The following is a 15,128-nucleotide window of genomic DNA, read 5'->3' on the forward strand; positions in this document are numbered from 1 at the left end:
CTCAGAGAGATGTTGAAGATGTCAGTGAGAACATCTGCCAGCTGGTCTGCACATCCTCTGAATACATCAAATTGTAAGACCGTGTTTTATGGAGTTAATCCTTTCAGGTAATTTCAAGGGGCTGCAATGAGGTATTCTTGTAAAAAGTGTTAGATGGGATCAACCAAACCAAGCCAAAGTAATAATGATAAAAAATACAATCCTATAGATATTCCAGTCTACTCTCAGCCACATGCCAGCAGGAAATGTGAAGAACCAAACAGTCCCTGCTTTCAGGATGGGACTTTTCATTTCCAAAACTAATGAGATGACCTCCTTCTTCAAAGGAAAGGGCTTTCTTTCCTCCACCTTCAACACTGCCCTCACCCGCATCTCTTCCATTTCGTACACGTCTGCCCTCACCCCGTCCAACTGCCACCCCACCAGGGATAGGGTTCCTCTTGTCCTCACTTATCATTCCACTAGCCTCCGTGTCCAACACATAATTCTCCATAACTTCTGCCATCTCCAACATGACTCCACCATCAAGCATATTTTTCCCTCCTCCCCACTTTCTGCTTTCCACAGAGATTGCTACCTATGCAACCCCCTTGTCTATTCGTCCCTCTCTACTGATCTCCCTCCTGGTACTTATCCTTGCAAGTGGAACAAATGCCCCACCTGTCTCTGCACCTCCTTTCTCACTACCACTCAGGGCCCCAGACGGTCCTTCCATGTGATGTGACACTTCACCTATGAGTCTGCTGGGGTCATCTACTACATCCAGTCCTCCCGGTGTGGCCTCCTGTATATCAGTGAGACCCAATGTAGATTGATAGACTGCTTCACTAAACGCCTACTCTCCATTTGCCAGAAAAAGTGGGATCTCCTGGTGGCCACCCATTTCAATTATACTTCCCATTCCCATTCCGACATGTCAGTCCATGGTCTCCTCTATTGCCGTGATGAGACCACACTCTGGTTGGAGGGATAACACCTTATATTCAGTCTGAATAGCCTCCAACCTGATGGCACAAACACGGATTTCTCGAATGTCTGGTAATTGCACCTCCCTTCACTATTACCCCATTCCTGTTTGCTTCTTTCACCTTATCTCCTTACCTGCCCATCACCTCCCTCTCATGCTCCTCCCCTTCCCTTTCTTCCATGGTCTTCTACCTTCTCCTATCAGATTTTCCCTTCTCTTTCACCAATCAACTTCCCAACTCTTTACTTCACTTCCCCTTCCAGTTTCACCTATCACCTACCACCTTGTGCTTCTTCCTCCCCTCCCATCACCTTCTTGCTATGACTTCTCATCTTTTTTCTCCAGTATTGATGAAGGGTCTCAGCCCAAAACGTTGACAGTCTACTCTTTCCCATAGATGCTACCTGTCCTGCTGAGTTCCTCCAGCATTTTGAGTGTGCAGCGTTGAATAGGCTCTTCTGACCCTTTGAGCTGTGTTGTTCAGCAATCTTTGATTTAACCCTAACCTAATCATGGGACAATTTACAACTACCAATTAACCTACCAACTGGCACATCTTTAGATTGTGGGAGGAAACCGGAGCACCCGGAGGAAACCCATGTGGTCAAGGGGAAAACGTACAATCTCCTTAAACACAGCAGCGGAAATGTTTGACAAATACATGACATTTTTGTTCTCAGGCAATTTAGATGGATCCCTACATTCTGATAAATTCATTGACCTATGAGTAACTGATTTGTTACGGATGCAGGCAAAAGTTCTAACTATTATTATTATTTATTATTATTATTATTTATACTTTATTGTCACCAAACACTTGATACTAGAATGGACAATCATCACAGCGATATTTGATTCTGTGCTTCCCGCTCCCTGGATTACAAATATTAAATACTAAAAATATTAAAACTGGTAAAAATTAGTAAATATTAAAAAATTAAATTATAAATCATAAATAGAAAATAGAAAAATGGAAAGTAAGGTAGTGCAAAAAAACCGAGAGGCAGGTCCAGATATTTGGAGGGTACGGCCCAGATCCGGGTCAGGATCTGTTTAGCAGTTTTATCACAGTTGGAAAGAAGCTGTTCCCAAATCTGGCCGTACGAGTCTTCAAGCTCCTGAGCCTTCTCCCGGAGGGAAGAGGGACAAAAAGTGTGTTGGCTGGGTGGGTCGTGTCCTTATAGTCATAATTATATGAACTGCTAGACCATAGGTTGCATCAGAAAATAAAACTTCAGGATAATTCTTAAATTCATTTCACAAGCTGAACTGGGTAAAGTAGGTTGCCTTAGGATATTGTGAGTGAAGTAGTAAATTTAGCCATGGTACATAAATTGAAACTCCTCTATTACCAATAGAGTGATTTCTCTGTATTTTCAATGGTTGGCCGTTCCTTTCATTTGATGATGGCATGCATGGAAGATGTCAGCTTGCATTTTGGTTGACGTTATAAAATGGTGCAAACAAGCAGTTCCTGAGGATCTCTGGATCATTATTTAAGGGTAAATCCACTTTTTAGTATTACATTGTTGAGGGATTTGACAGCACAAAGTTGAAAAAAATACTTTGAAAGTGATGTGTACCTAAGAAAGAATTCTCACTTGCTGTGAAGCAGTTCTATCAAATGTGCATAGATTTGGATTAACATATGATCAAAGTATAATGTCTATGGCAGCATAGAACTTCCTCAACCCTGCACCAGCATGTCAGATTAGATTTTTTATGCTCAAGTCTCTAGAACAGGACTTGACCCCACAACCTTGCCAGAAAGCTATCAAATGAGCTCGAAGGTGCCATCTTAAAATGTAAAATTACTTACTGTAACTATCAGGCAGAAGAGCACTGAAGGCAGAACATCTTGGAATAGCAGTTCATTATTTACTGTGGCTTGCAAAAAGTACTGTGGCAGGAACATCATACAAGATAATTATTCAAGATTTAATGTAGGGGAGGAGGTGATCTGTGTACTGCCATCCTCCTTGGGTTACACAAGACACCTTCCCAAATGTCTTACTTAGAGGCCAAAACAGACATTTCAGCAACCATGTGAAAGGCCAACACAGACATTTTAGCAACGATGTGAAAGGCCAAAACAGACATCTTATCAACCATGTGAAATAACAGAGATACATCTAGTCTTTGTTTAATAAGAAACTGTCCAGGGGATCAGCAAGGGCCACCTGTATGTGTTGAATGAGTTTCTTAATCCTAACAATAGTGGCCACCCTTTCAAAATGTGTGCCTGATATGTGGCTTGGTTATATTTCTCAGTAGGAAAGGGTCGTAAATGATTTTATTTTGAATTCCTTCCTATTGCCCAAGATGAGGAGGGGAGACTTGTTGGCAATGTATGGTGTGCCAAATTTGCATCAAAAACTCACTATCCACTTTATATGGTCTGGACTTAAATATAAGAGTCATTATCAAAAAACTTGCACATGATAGTAAAATTGGCAGTGAATGAAAAATGTGTGGCTTTAGAAAGATTCCAAAGGACTGATCAGGCAACCACAGATGTGGCAAATGGAATTCATTCAGGAGATAAAATCTCTGTATGGCAAACAAGTCAAGAGAAATCATGGAACTACAGAGGTACCGAGAGTTTGCAATGCATCTCTACTTGTTTTATTGATTAAAAAAAGTGCAGAACAGGCTTTTCTGGCCCAATGAGCCTCACCACCCAGCAACACACAGATTTTAATCCTAACCTAATCACAGAATTTACAATGACAAATTAACCTCCTACCCAGTATGTCTTTGAAGTGTGGGAGCACCCAGAGGAAACTCACGCACTCATGGGAAAGACAAATAAACTTATTACAGACATCTTCAGAATTAAACTCTGAACTCCGATGCCTCGAGCTATAATAGCATTGCATTAACCACTACACTAGCTTGGCACCCATTGCTTGAGGACAGCTGGCTGTAAGCTATATAACCAAACGAGTCATGTTAGAACTGCATAAAACATCAGTTACTGTGTACAATTCTGGCCATTGAACGGTACGAAAGATTTAGGAACCTGGATTGGGTTGCAGAGGAGGCTTATGAGGATATTGGGAGGACTTAATCACAATTTAGGCAAATACAAAATATTATTTTAAATAACAATTCATCAGGCTTTATGATTATTTTTCAGTTGCTAATTGATCAGTTAGTTCAGTATATATATAAAATTAACTTTAACAAATATTATGGGGAAGGGTTCACACAGGATCTCTGGAGTAACTGCACACACTCTCACAGCTAGATGCTTTGAACTGTCAAGGGCATATTTGAAGGGAACTGCAATTATCAAGGGAGATTTTCAGCTACATATTTATTAGTTCAACCAGACTACCTCAAAATTCGTCAAAGTAGAAATTGTGAACTGCATGAGGGATTGCTTTTTAGAGCAGTATGTGCAGAGGCTACTCAGGAATGGGATATTTTAGATTTGCCTTACGGAATGAGGCAGGAATAATAATGGATTTTTGTTTGAATAGATTAAAGTATGGCTGTCTCAAGAAAATTATGTTGGAATAATTGAGTTATTTTTAGACAGGTAGGCGGTAACTTGCAAAGTACCTCAAGGATCAGTTCTTGGCCTGCAGTTATCAACTACTTGCATTAGTAACCTGGTGAAAGAAACAATATGTAATAAATTAAATAACACACACAAAAAATGGTGGTGAACGCAGAAGGCTAGGCAGCATTTTTTGTGTGTGTTGCTTGAATTTCCAGCATCTGCAGATTTCCTCGTGTAATATTTTTAAGTTTACCAGGATATAAAAATAGACACTGTGATTCTGCAACTGAGAGATAGGTAGATTAATTTAATGAACAAAAGACAAGCAAATGAAGTTTAATGTGGAGAAGTGTGAGGTTATTCAATTTGGGTAAGAGGATTCAAAGTGAAGATTATTATCTAATTTGCAAGGGGCTGCAAATCACTGACTGTCAGCTGGATCTAGGTGTTATAATCCATGACTCACAAACAGCTAGCAGGCAAGTCCAATAAGAATGTAGTTAACAAGGCAAACAGCCTTTTGGCTTTCATTTCTCAATGATTGGAGCTCTAAAAATAAGGAGGTTTTGTTGCAATTGTATAGCATGTTGTTGAGGCCTCACAAGGAATACTGTGTACATTTTGGAGCACTTACCCAAAAAAAGTTATTGTAATATTGGAAGCTAAACAAAAGAGATTCACCAGGCTAATTCCTGGGATGAAAGAGTTGGCCTATCAATAGGATTGTACTGCCAAATAGTTCCCTTGACGTTTACCTTGACAAGGCAAATATTGGGATGTTCTCAATAGTGGGAGAGTCTCAAACAAGAGACATAATTACAAGATAAGGAGCTGGTCATTCAAAACTGATGTACTGTACATAGAAATGTCTTCTCACAAGAGGGTGGTGATTCTCTGGAATGATCTGCCCCAGTCTGTGGTGAAAGCTAGATGAGTAGAATTATTTAAAGTCAAAATGGATAAACATTTGATAGAACATAGAACACAGAACATAGAAATCTACAGCGTTGTGCCGACAATGTAATTTACTCCAGAAACTGCCTAGAGTTACCCTGCCACACAGCCCTCTATTTTTCTAAGTTCCATGTACCTATCTAACAGTCTCTTAAAAGACCCTATTGCATCCGCCTCCACAACCGTTGCCGGCAGTGCAGTTCATGCACCCACCAGTCTCTGTGTGAAAAAATTATCCCTGACATCCCCTCCGTATCTACTTCCAAATGCCTTAAACTATGCCCCCTCACGTTAGCCATTTCAGCCCTGGAAAATAAACCTCTGACTATCCACATGACCAATGCCTCTCATCAACTTATACACCTCTATCAAGTCACCATTCATTCAAAGATTCAAAGATTCAAAGATTCAAAAAACTTTATTGTCATTCTAACCGTGCATCAGCTCTGCAGGGTAGAATGAGACAACGTTTCCCAGAATAAGTGCAATCATAACATAACAAACGCAACACTAAATAATAAACATAACAATAAATAGTAAAACACAACAGCCACATGTCAGTTAAAATCAAGTTATAAGTGTCCAGTGCAAGTTAAAATTGTCCAAAGCAGAGTCAGGTGGAGCAGCTATTTAGCAGTCTGACTGCCTGTGGGAGGAAGCTGTTTAGTAGCCTTGTGGTTTTAGTTTTGATGCTCCTGTAACGTTTGCCTGATGGCAGAAGAACAAACAGTTCATGGAGAGGGTGTGAGAGGTCTTTAATGATGTACCGTGTCTTCTGGAGGCATCGACTCTGAAAGAGGTCTTGGACAGAAGGTAGGGAGACACCAATAACCTTCTCTGCTCCCCTAACCACCCTCTGCAAGGCTTTTTTGTCAACAGCACTGCAGCTGGAGTACCAGGTTGTGATGCTAAAGGTCAGCACACTCTCAACCATGCCTCTGTAGAATGTAGTTAAGATGTTGGTGGGGAGCGATGCTTGTTTAAGCTTCCTCAGAAAGTGCAATCTCTGCTGGGCCCGTTTTACAATCCCAGTGGTGTTCCTGGACCAGGTGAGGTTGTCTGAGATCTGCACCCCAAGGATCTTGATGTTTTCCACTCTCTCCACTGTGGAGCCGCTGATGCTGAGGGGTGTGAGCTCGATTGTCCGTTGTTTCTAGGAGAAAAGGCCAAGTTCACTCAACCTATTCTCATAAGGCACATTCTCCAACAGATAACATCCTTGTAAATCTCTCCTGCACTTTTTCTATAGTATCCACATCCTTCCAGTAGTGCAGTCGACGTTTCAGGCCGAGACCCTTCGTCAGGACTAACTGAAGGAAGAGTGAGTAAGGAATTTGAAAGTTGGAGGGGGAGGGGGAGATCCAAAATGATAGGAGAAGACAGGAGGGGGAGGGATGGAGCCAAGAGCTGGACAGGTGATTGGCAAAAGGGATACGAGAGGATCATGGGACAGGAGGTCCAGGAAGAAAGACGGGGGGGGGGACCCAGAGGATGGGCAAGGGGTACATTCAGAGGGACAGAGGGAGAAAAAGGAGAGTGAGAGGAAGAATGTGTGTATAAAAATAAGTAACAGATAGGGTACGAGGGGGAGGTGGGGCATTAGCGGAAGTTAGAGAAGTCGATGTTCATGCCATCAGGTTGGAGGCTACCCAGACGGAATATAAGGTGTTGTTCCTCCAACCTGAGTATGGCTTCATCTTTACAGTAGAGGAGGTCGTGGATAGACATGTCAGAATGGGAATGGGATGTGGAATTAAAATGTGTGGCCACTGGGAGATCCTGCTTTCTCTGGCGGACAGAGTGTAGGTGTTCAGCAAAGCGGTCTCCCAGTCTGCGTCGGGTCTCGCCAATATATAAAAGGCCACATCGGGAGCACCGGACGCAGTATATCACCCCAGCCGACTCACAGGTGAAGTGTTGCCTCACCTGGAAGGACTGTTTGGGGCCCTGAATGGTGGTAAGGGAGGAAGTGTAAGGGCATGTGTAGCACTTGTTCCGCTTACACGGATAAGTGCCAGGAGGGAGATCAGTGGGGAGGGATGGGGGGGACGAATGGACAAGGGAGTGTTTCCCTCCCCCCCTCTCTCTGCATTCCGCAGGGATCGCTCCCTACGCAACTCCCTTGTGGGAAAGGTGATATATAAATCAATAATATCAAAGAGGATAACAAAAGATTCTTCAGATATATAAAGAGTAAAGGAAAGGTGAGAGTAGATATCGAACCAGTGGAAAATGATGCTGGAAGACACAAGCAACATGCTGGATGTCTGAGAGTATCGGCGGTAGAAGTGACTGCAGTTGCTATTACTAGGCAGGAGGTGCTTGGGAAACTTAAAGGTCTGGAGGTAGATAGGTCACCTGGACCAGATGGACTACACCCCAGGGGTCTGAAAAAGGTGGCCGAAGAGTTTGTGGAGGCTTTAGTAAAGATCTCTCAAGAATCACTAGATCCTGGAATGGTTCTGGAGGACTGTAAAATTGCAAATGTCACTCCACTGTTCAAGAAAGGGGAGAGGAAGAAGAAAGGAAATTGTAGCTCAGTTAGCCTGAACTCAGTGAATGGGAAGATGCTCGATTGTTAAGGGTGTGGTTTCAGGGTACTTCAAAGCACATGATAAATGGGCCAAAGTCAGCATAGTTTCCTTAAGGGAAATTCTTGCGTGGCAAATCTGTTCAATGTCTTTGAGGAAATAAGAAGCAGCACAGAAAAAGGAGAATTGGTGGATGTTGTGTACATGGATTTTCAGAATGCTTTCTACAAAGCGCCACACATGAAGCTTCGTATCATGATAAGAGCCCATGGTATTACAAGAAAGATACTAGCATGGATAGAGCATTGGTTGATAGACAAGAGGAAAAGAGTGGGAATAAAGGGACTGTGTCGTGGTGTATTAAATTTTATAAAAATATTAGATGAAAACCTGGAAGATTCCATGTAACACTTTAGCTCTTTGTGAGCTCACAGCATGTAAGGTGTTGGTACAAATTAGATACTGTAGTTTGTTAAATGTTCGTTAATAGCGGCTGTACTCTTAACCTACAGGATTGATAAATGTTTGCTAATAGCCTCTGTACTCTTTCTTAGCCTCAAGGTACCAGGGGCATGAGAACTAAAGGCCAAAGTGTTTATCTGTCTCTATGGCTACGTTCTCACTAGACCGGATAATTTTGAAAATGCCGCTTTCGAGTAAAAATGACAGGCGTCCACACAGGCGTTTTTCAAAATATCTCTGTCCACACTAAAACAGATATTTGGGCGAATCTCCTCTTACTGGGCATGCACAGACACATCTACAGAAAACAAGCGAAGAGGAAACGGTATAAAATTTATGTTTCTGTGGCGGTGTTGTGTTATTTCCATTGGTCAAAAACTAGAGTACCTACAACAACAGCGAAAGAAAGTTTTCAAAAATGTCTTTGAGGAATACAAAGAAAACCTCCGCTGGAGAAAGCAGACCGGACTTCTTTGATTAGACAGACAATGAAGTCGAGCTGTTTGTGCAAGTTACAAATGACTACAAAGTCAGCAAAGCAGTGGAGGTTTAATTCCAAACAAGCTATTAACGTAGACATTAAAGTAAACAACACATGCATGAAGCCGTCCTTTACCCAAGATCAACATGATCAACAATTACAAAATGTTAAATGGTCAACTCGATATAGACTACCAATCCCACATCAAACCCAAACCTCGTAGGAGCAGAAGAGGGCACGCAACTCAAGTTGAAATACTAACTACCAAGCCAGATGTATACAGCAATTCATTTTTCCCCCGCACAATTAAAGCATGGAATAATCTTAATCCTAACACAGTCACACAACCAAACCCAATTAAATTTAAGGCAGCTTTTCTTCTTCAAAAATCTACTTCTTAAGCCCACCCTCTGTCACCTCGAGTTTAAATTCCATGTGGAATATTTTGGAGGATCAAGAACCAAGAGAGTGGAATCTTCTGCTGCCAGACCTGTGCAGTATTTCTGACATTAATATTTCTAAAGATAGATTCAATCAAATCAATGTAGGGGATCTAGTCAGAAAAGCTCACTGTACAATTTAACTCTCACGCTGTTCACACCGACTGCGCGTTATAACAGTGGTGGTCAGTCAGCGACAGTGCCAGCTTGGAGACCCCGGGGTACAGGAGATCAAGGGTATGACCACCGCAGACTGGGAGACCAGAGGGTACGGGCAGAAGAACAGAGGATGCAAACAGAGAAACCGAGGGAACCAGCTTGAAAGCCACCCCCAGTTTAAATTCTATGCGGAATATTTTGGAGAACCAAGAACCAAGAACCAAGAACAGCTGTCTGGCAGTGCTTACGCAGTTCCAAGCAGAAGCAGAAAAAGCATTGTTGTTGTGGTGTTGTCATGACAATGTTTTTAAATCTCTCCGTTTACCCTGCTCACGCTACAACGCGAAACAATCGTTTTCAAATTTACACACTCTGGAGAGTGTTTTTGAAAATCTCCGTTTTCAGGAGATGCAAACGCTGTTTCAGTGTGGACGGCAGGTCAAAATGAAGAGAAAAAGCTTTGTTTTCAAAATTATCCAGCATAGTGTGGACATAGCCTATGTGTCTTGCTATGCTTGTGGATTGAGCCCCTATTTAATGAGTCGGCTTTCGCTTGGCTCTTGGGACTTCACCTAGATCAAGGATTTGCGATCAATCGGTGACTAGAATGGTCCCAGGGTGATTTCACAAGTTGGAATTCAGAGTTCAATTGACAACAGCAGCAATCAAGTCCCCTGATAAAGGCAACAAATGAGTGGTGACTAAGAATTGTGAGTCCTGAAATATTTGTAACTTACAACATCGTATTTAGTGTGGCTTATTTGTGCTTTTTGTTTTATGATAATAAATTAAGCTTAATTTACTTTGTTGTGTTTATTACCACATTTCCTGGACACTCGAACTGGTTCGAGTCTTTTGGGTCTGATCAAACCAACCTATTACAGAGAGCCTTTTCTGGTTGGCTGTCGGTGACTGGTGGCGTTCCACAGGGACCACCTCTTTTCATGTTATAAGCCAGTGATTTGGATGATGGAATTGTTGGCATGGTGGCAAAGTTTGCAGACGATATGAAGATGGGGTAGAAGAGCAGTAATGTGAGAAAGCAGTGAGGCTGCAGAAGGAATGAGACAGATTAGGAGACTGGCAAAGAAGTGGCAAGTGGAATACAGTGTCGGGGCGTGTGTTGTGATGCACTTTGGTAGAAGGAATAAAAGGATAGTCTATTTTTAAAATAGAGAGAAAATTCAAAATTATGAGGTGCAAAAGGACTTGAGAGTCCTCATGCAGGATACCCTAAAGGTTAATATTTCAGTTTGAGCTGTATAGATAAGCGAGTACAGGCCACAGAGCCTGTGGTCAGAATGTCCCATAGTTTCTTCTGGTTCACAAGGTGCAGATGGTTAAGGTTTTCAGCTCTTAACTCTTCCTCACCCCTTCCCATCATCCCATGTTTGTGCCCTATCAGCTGAGCAACAAGAAACAAAAGGAGACATACTGTTTTTGATTTGGCAGTCCAACACTAGCTCAAATATTGACACTCAGTTTACTGTTGGAAATTGTTTGGGTGTGGGACATGTATATGGTGAATAACGGGTTCTATGGGTTTAGAAGAATGAGCGGTGACCTCACTGAGACACTCAGAATATCTAGAGGGTTCAACAGAATAGGTGTTGTCAGGATATTTCCACTGGATAAGGAAGCTGAATTTAAGGATCACAGGCCCTTTATTACTGAAGTAAGGAGAAATTTCTTCACCCAGGGACACTGAACCTTTGAAATTTTCTACACTGGCGAATTGTTCACAGAGAACCTTGTCTTCATCAACTTTCCCCTTGAGGATCCTTCTCTGCCTCTACCTTTTCTTTCTGTTCTTCCAACTGTCTATGTACATAGTGGACGCAGTGTACAACAAACATCTCTGAATGCCATTAGACTGAGCCACCAGACTAGTCTAATATTGAAAAACTTTATTTCAGCATGTTAATGGACAGTGTGGCTTCCACTCTAACCTGTGTGGCTCCATTTCTCTAATCATAACGGTGTCCCTTTCTTGTATTCTTTCCCCCCCCCCATTTGTATATCAATCTCAAGCTTCAAAGGAAATAGTCAAAACAGGTCAGTAGGAATGGGGGTAAACCATTTTTTCTTTCCACTGAATTAGATTTCAGCTGATCTTGTGCAAAATTTAATTGCCTGCCATACAACTCCTGATCTCCTCATCTGATTGACATTTGTCAGTTGGGGATTCGAAAAGCTTATTGATCTGTCATTTGGGTGCAAAATATAATTCCTGCCTTCACTTCCATGTGGCCAACTTTATGTCTCCTTACTTCTAGTGTACATTACAGACTATGGCTTTTTTTCACTCACCATGAACTTCTTTTAAACATCTCAACTCTTTTTTAAGATCCTGTTAGAATAAGGCTGAATTCTTCTCCAATTTATTTCTGTCCATACTTTTACCCATTATCATTGATGTAGAGCTTGAATGGGACTTGGAGGTGATATTAGGGATTTATTTAAACTCTTGAATGTGTACCACAGCTGAGAATATTACTAAGAATGAGACAGATAAAAGAAGTGAAGTAGTTCAAAAAGTAATTATTAATTGATGTTGTGCTTGAACTGTACAGGCTTCATTGATGCAAGAGCAGGAATTACAGTTCTACAGTTCTGAGGTATTGAGAGAGGGGCTTTCGAAGAATGATCATGACACTGCGATGAAATAGAAAAGGAAAAATGGGACAGCAAAGTAGAGCAAAATTCAGAACAAAAGATGACATTGATCCTTACTGTTAACTGATTCATTATCTTAAAATATTAAGTTCGAGACAGACAGAAACTTTATTAAAGTATGTAGGCTGAGAAATATGAAAGATGAAACTTTATTAATAATTCTTTCCAGGTGGGAAATAAGTACATTTTGAGAGCGTTGAGTGGAATTGTTAACAAAATAATGTGTGGAAATGAATGTTAGGCAAAGATTATTATTAAAATGAAATTGGAACAAAAAGCTTTAAATGGCAGAGTCCTGGTCTAATAGAAAAAGAGTCAGTAATAACTGAACAGCAACATAGATATATCCCAGATATTTTATATCTGAGTGACATGCAGTAGTAGGTCTTAGATTCGATCTGTGTAGTTTCCCTCACTCCCATTTTCTAAATGGGTTCCAAAAGCTTTTGTAGTAACAAGGTATAATATAAGCTTACCCTTATTTCATCTATTTTTAACACTAATGGTAGGGAAGGCTATATAGATGATAGCACGTTGTATGGAAATATGAACGGGGACCTCAATCAGGCCTGTTTGAAGAAATCTCTGCCCAGTTGCCTGCAGCAGCAAGGGTCCTTACACACTAGATCACTGCTGCACAACAATAAGGAATGCCTATCAATCTTGCTCAGACCGCATTTCAGGAGCTCTGATCACTTGGCATACAGGCAGTGGCTAAAGAGCAAGGCTGCAGAGATAAGGACAACATAGGGGTGTTTATGGGAGTGGCTAGGGGATTGCTTCAAGTCGGTGGACTGGGCCGTGTTCAAAGACTCATTGGAGGATCTGCACGAATGCACCACAGTAGTCACAGACTTTATCAGAACAGTCATATGAGTGTTTCCCCAGAGAATCATCCAGAGTCTTCCCCAAACAGAAGCTTTGGATGAACCGTAAGATCCGCAATCTACTGAGGGCAACATCATTGGCATTCAGACCTTACAACCAACATGAGGTCCAGGCACAATCTCTGGAGAGCCTTTTCATGGGTGGTGGCAATACTGGACTAAACTTGAATCACTGAAGGTTGCTTGACAGCTGTGGCAGGGCCTGAATGCTATCATCTCCTACAAAGTGAAACCAAGAAACATAGATGACAACAAGGCTTTGTTTCGAGATATGCTCGATGATTTCTATGCTCACTTTAACCATCAAAACAAGGAGGAACTTTCATGAACTCCCACAGCCCCCAATGACATTGTGATTTCAGTCACTGAGGCTGACGTGAGAGCATCCTTCAGTAGTGTGAAGTCAAGGAAAGCACCCAGCCTGGATAGGACACCTGGCCGAGTACTGAAGACTTGTGTCCATCAGCTGGCTGGAATACTCACTGATATCTTTAACCTCTCAGTTCAGCAGCCTGAGGTACCCACCAGCTTCAAGCAGGCTTCAATTAGACCAGCGCCTAAGAAGAATGTGGTAACCTGCCTCAATCACTATTGTCCAGTACCACCTACATCCAAATGTGCTGAAGTGTTTTGAGAGGCTGGTGATGCAACATATCTACTCCTGCCTGGGAAGTGACTTGGACTGGCTCCAGTTTGCATATGGGAGCAACAGATCCACAGCAAATGCATTTTTGTTAGCTCTTCATTCTCCCTGGAGCAGCTGGACAGCAAAGATGCATACATCAGTCTGCTTGTTATTGACTACAGCTCACATTCAATATTATCATCCCTTAAAACGAATCAATAAGCTTCAAGACCTCGGGGTCAATACCTTCTTGTACAATTGGATCCTTAATTTCCTCACTTTTAGTCCCCAGTCAGTTCAGACTGCCAAAAACATTTCCTCCAAAATCTCCATCAGCACAGGAGCACCACAAGGCCGTGTGCTTCCTATATAAGTATACTAACTGTATACTTATGAATGTGAGGCAAATCCCTGCTCCAATATCATATTTAAATTTTAATTTCACCATTGTCATAGACCAAACGAAAGGTGGTGATGAATTAGCATATAGGAGGGAGATTGAAAATCTGGCTGAGTGGTGCCACAACAACAACCTCTCACTCAATGTCAGTAAGACCATGAGGAGGAATCTGGAGATCCATGAGCCAGTGCTCACCGGTGGATCAGAGATGGAGAGCATCAGGAACTTTAAATTCCATGGTGTCATCATTTCAGTGGATCTGTCCTGGGATCTGTAAGCGCAATTATGAAAAAAGCATGGCAGTGCCTCTACTTCCTGTTTATCAGTTACAGCTTGGTGTTCAACACCATCATTCCCTCAGTACTAATCGCCAAGCTTCAACACTTGGGCTTCTGTCCCTCCCTCTGCAATTGGATCCTTGACTTCTTTACAGGGAGACCAGTTTTAGTGCAGAACAATAATAACATCTCCTCCTCACTATCAACACAGGTGTACTTCAAGGATGCATACTTAGTCCATTGCTCTACTCTCTCTGCATTCATGACTATGTGGCTAAGCACATCTCAACTGCCATTTATTCATTAACGATACTGCTGTGGTTGGTAGGATCTCAGATGACAACAAGGAGACATACAGCTGTGAGATAGGTCAGCTGGTTGAGTGGTGTCACAAAGCAATTCATTCACAAGAGACCGCTTACTGCTCTTTATCAACTTGTTTATGTCACCAAGGTAAAATCAGCACAACACAGCAAATTAATACTTCTGGCATAGAACAACTTAATTATACACCAATAAACTGGGTAGGACCAGCAAGGTTGTAGATATCATTGGGAGGGGCCCAGATTTATAGATGTTTCAAATTACAATATAAAAGCAAGATACCTCAGAAGGAAGCTTCTGGGAGTTTGAGGTAAGACTCCAGAGGATTTTTGTATCTTAGAAGGTAGTGGAGGTCATTTCAGTGACCCACATTGTACTGAAATAACTGCTTAAACATGTAGAATAATGTCTATTGATTTCAGATTGTTGGCCAGTT

The sequence above is a fragment of the Mobula birostris genome, chromosome 3, assembly GCF_030028105.1.
Source record: "Mobula birostris isolate sMobBir1 chromosome 3, sMobBir1.hap1, whole genome shotgun sequence".
Classification (NCBI taxonomy): Eukaryota; Metazoa; Chordata; class Chondrichthyes; order Myliobatiformes; family Myliobatidae; genus Mobula; species Mobula birostris.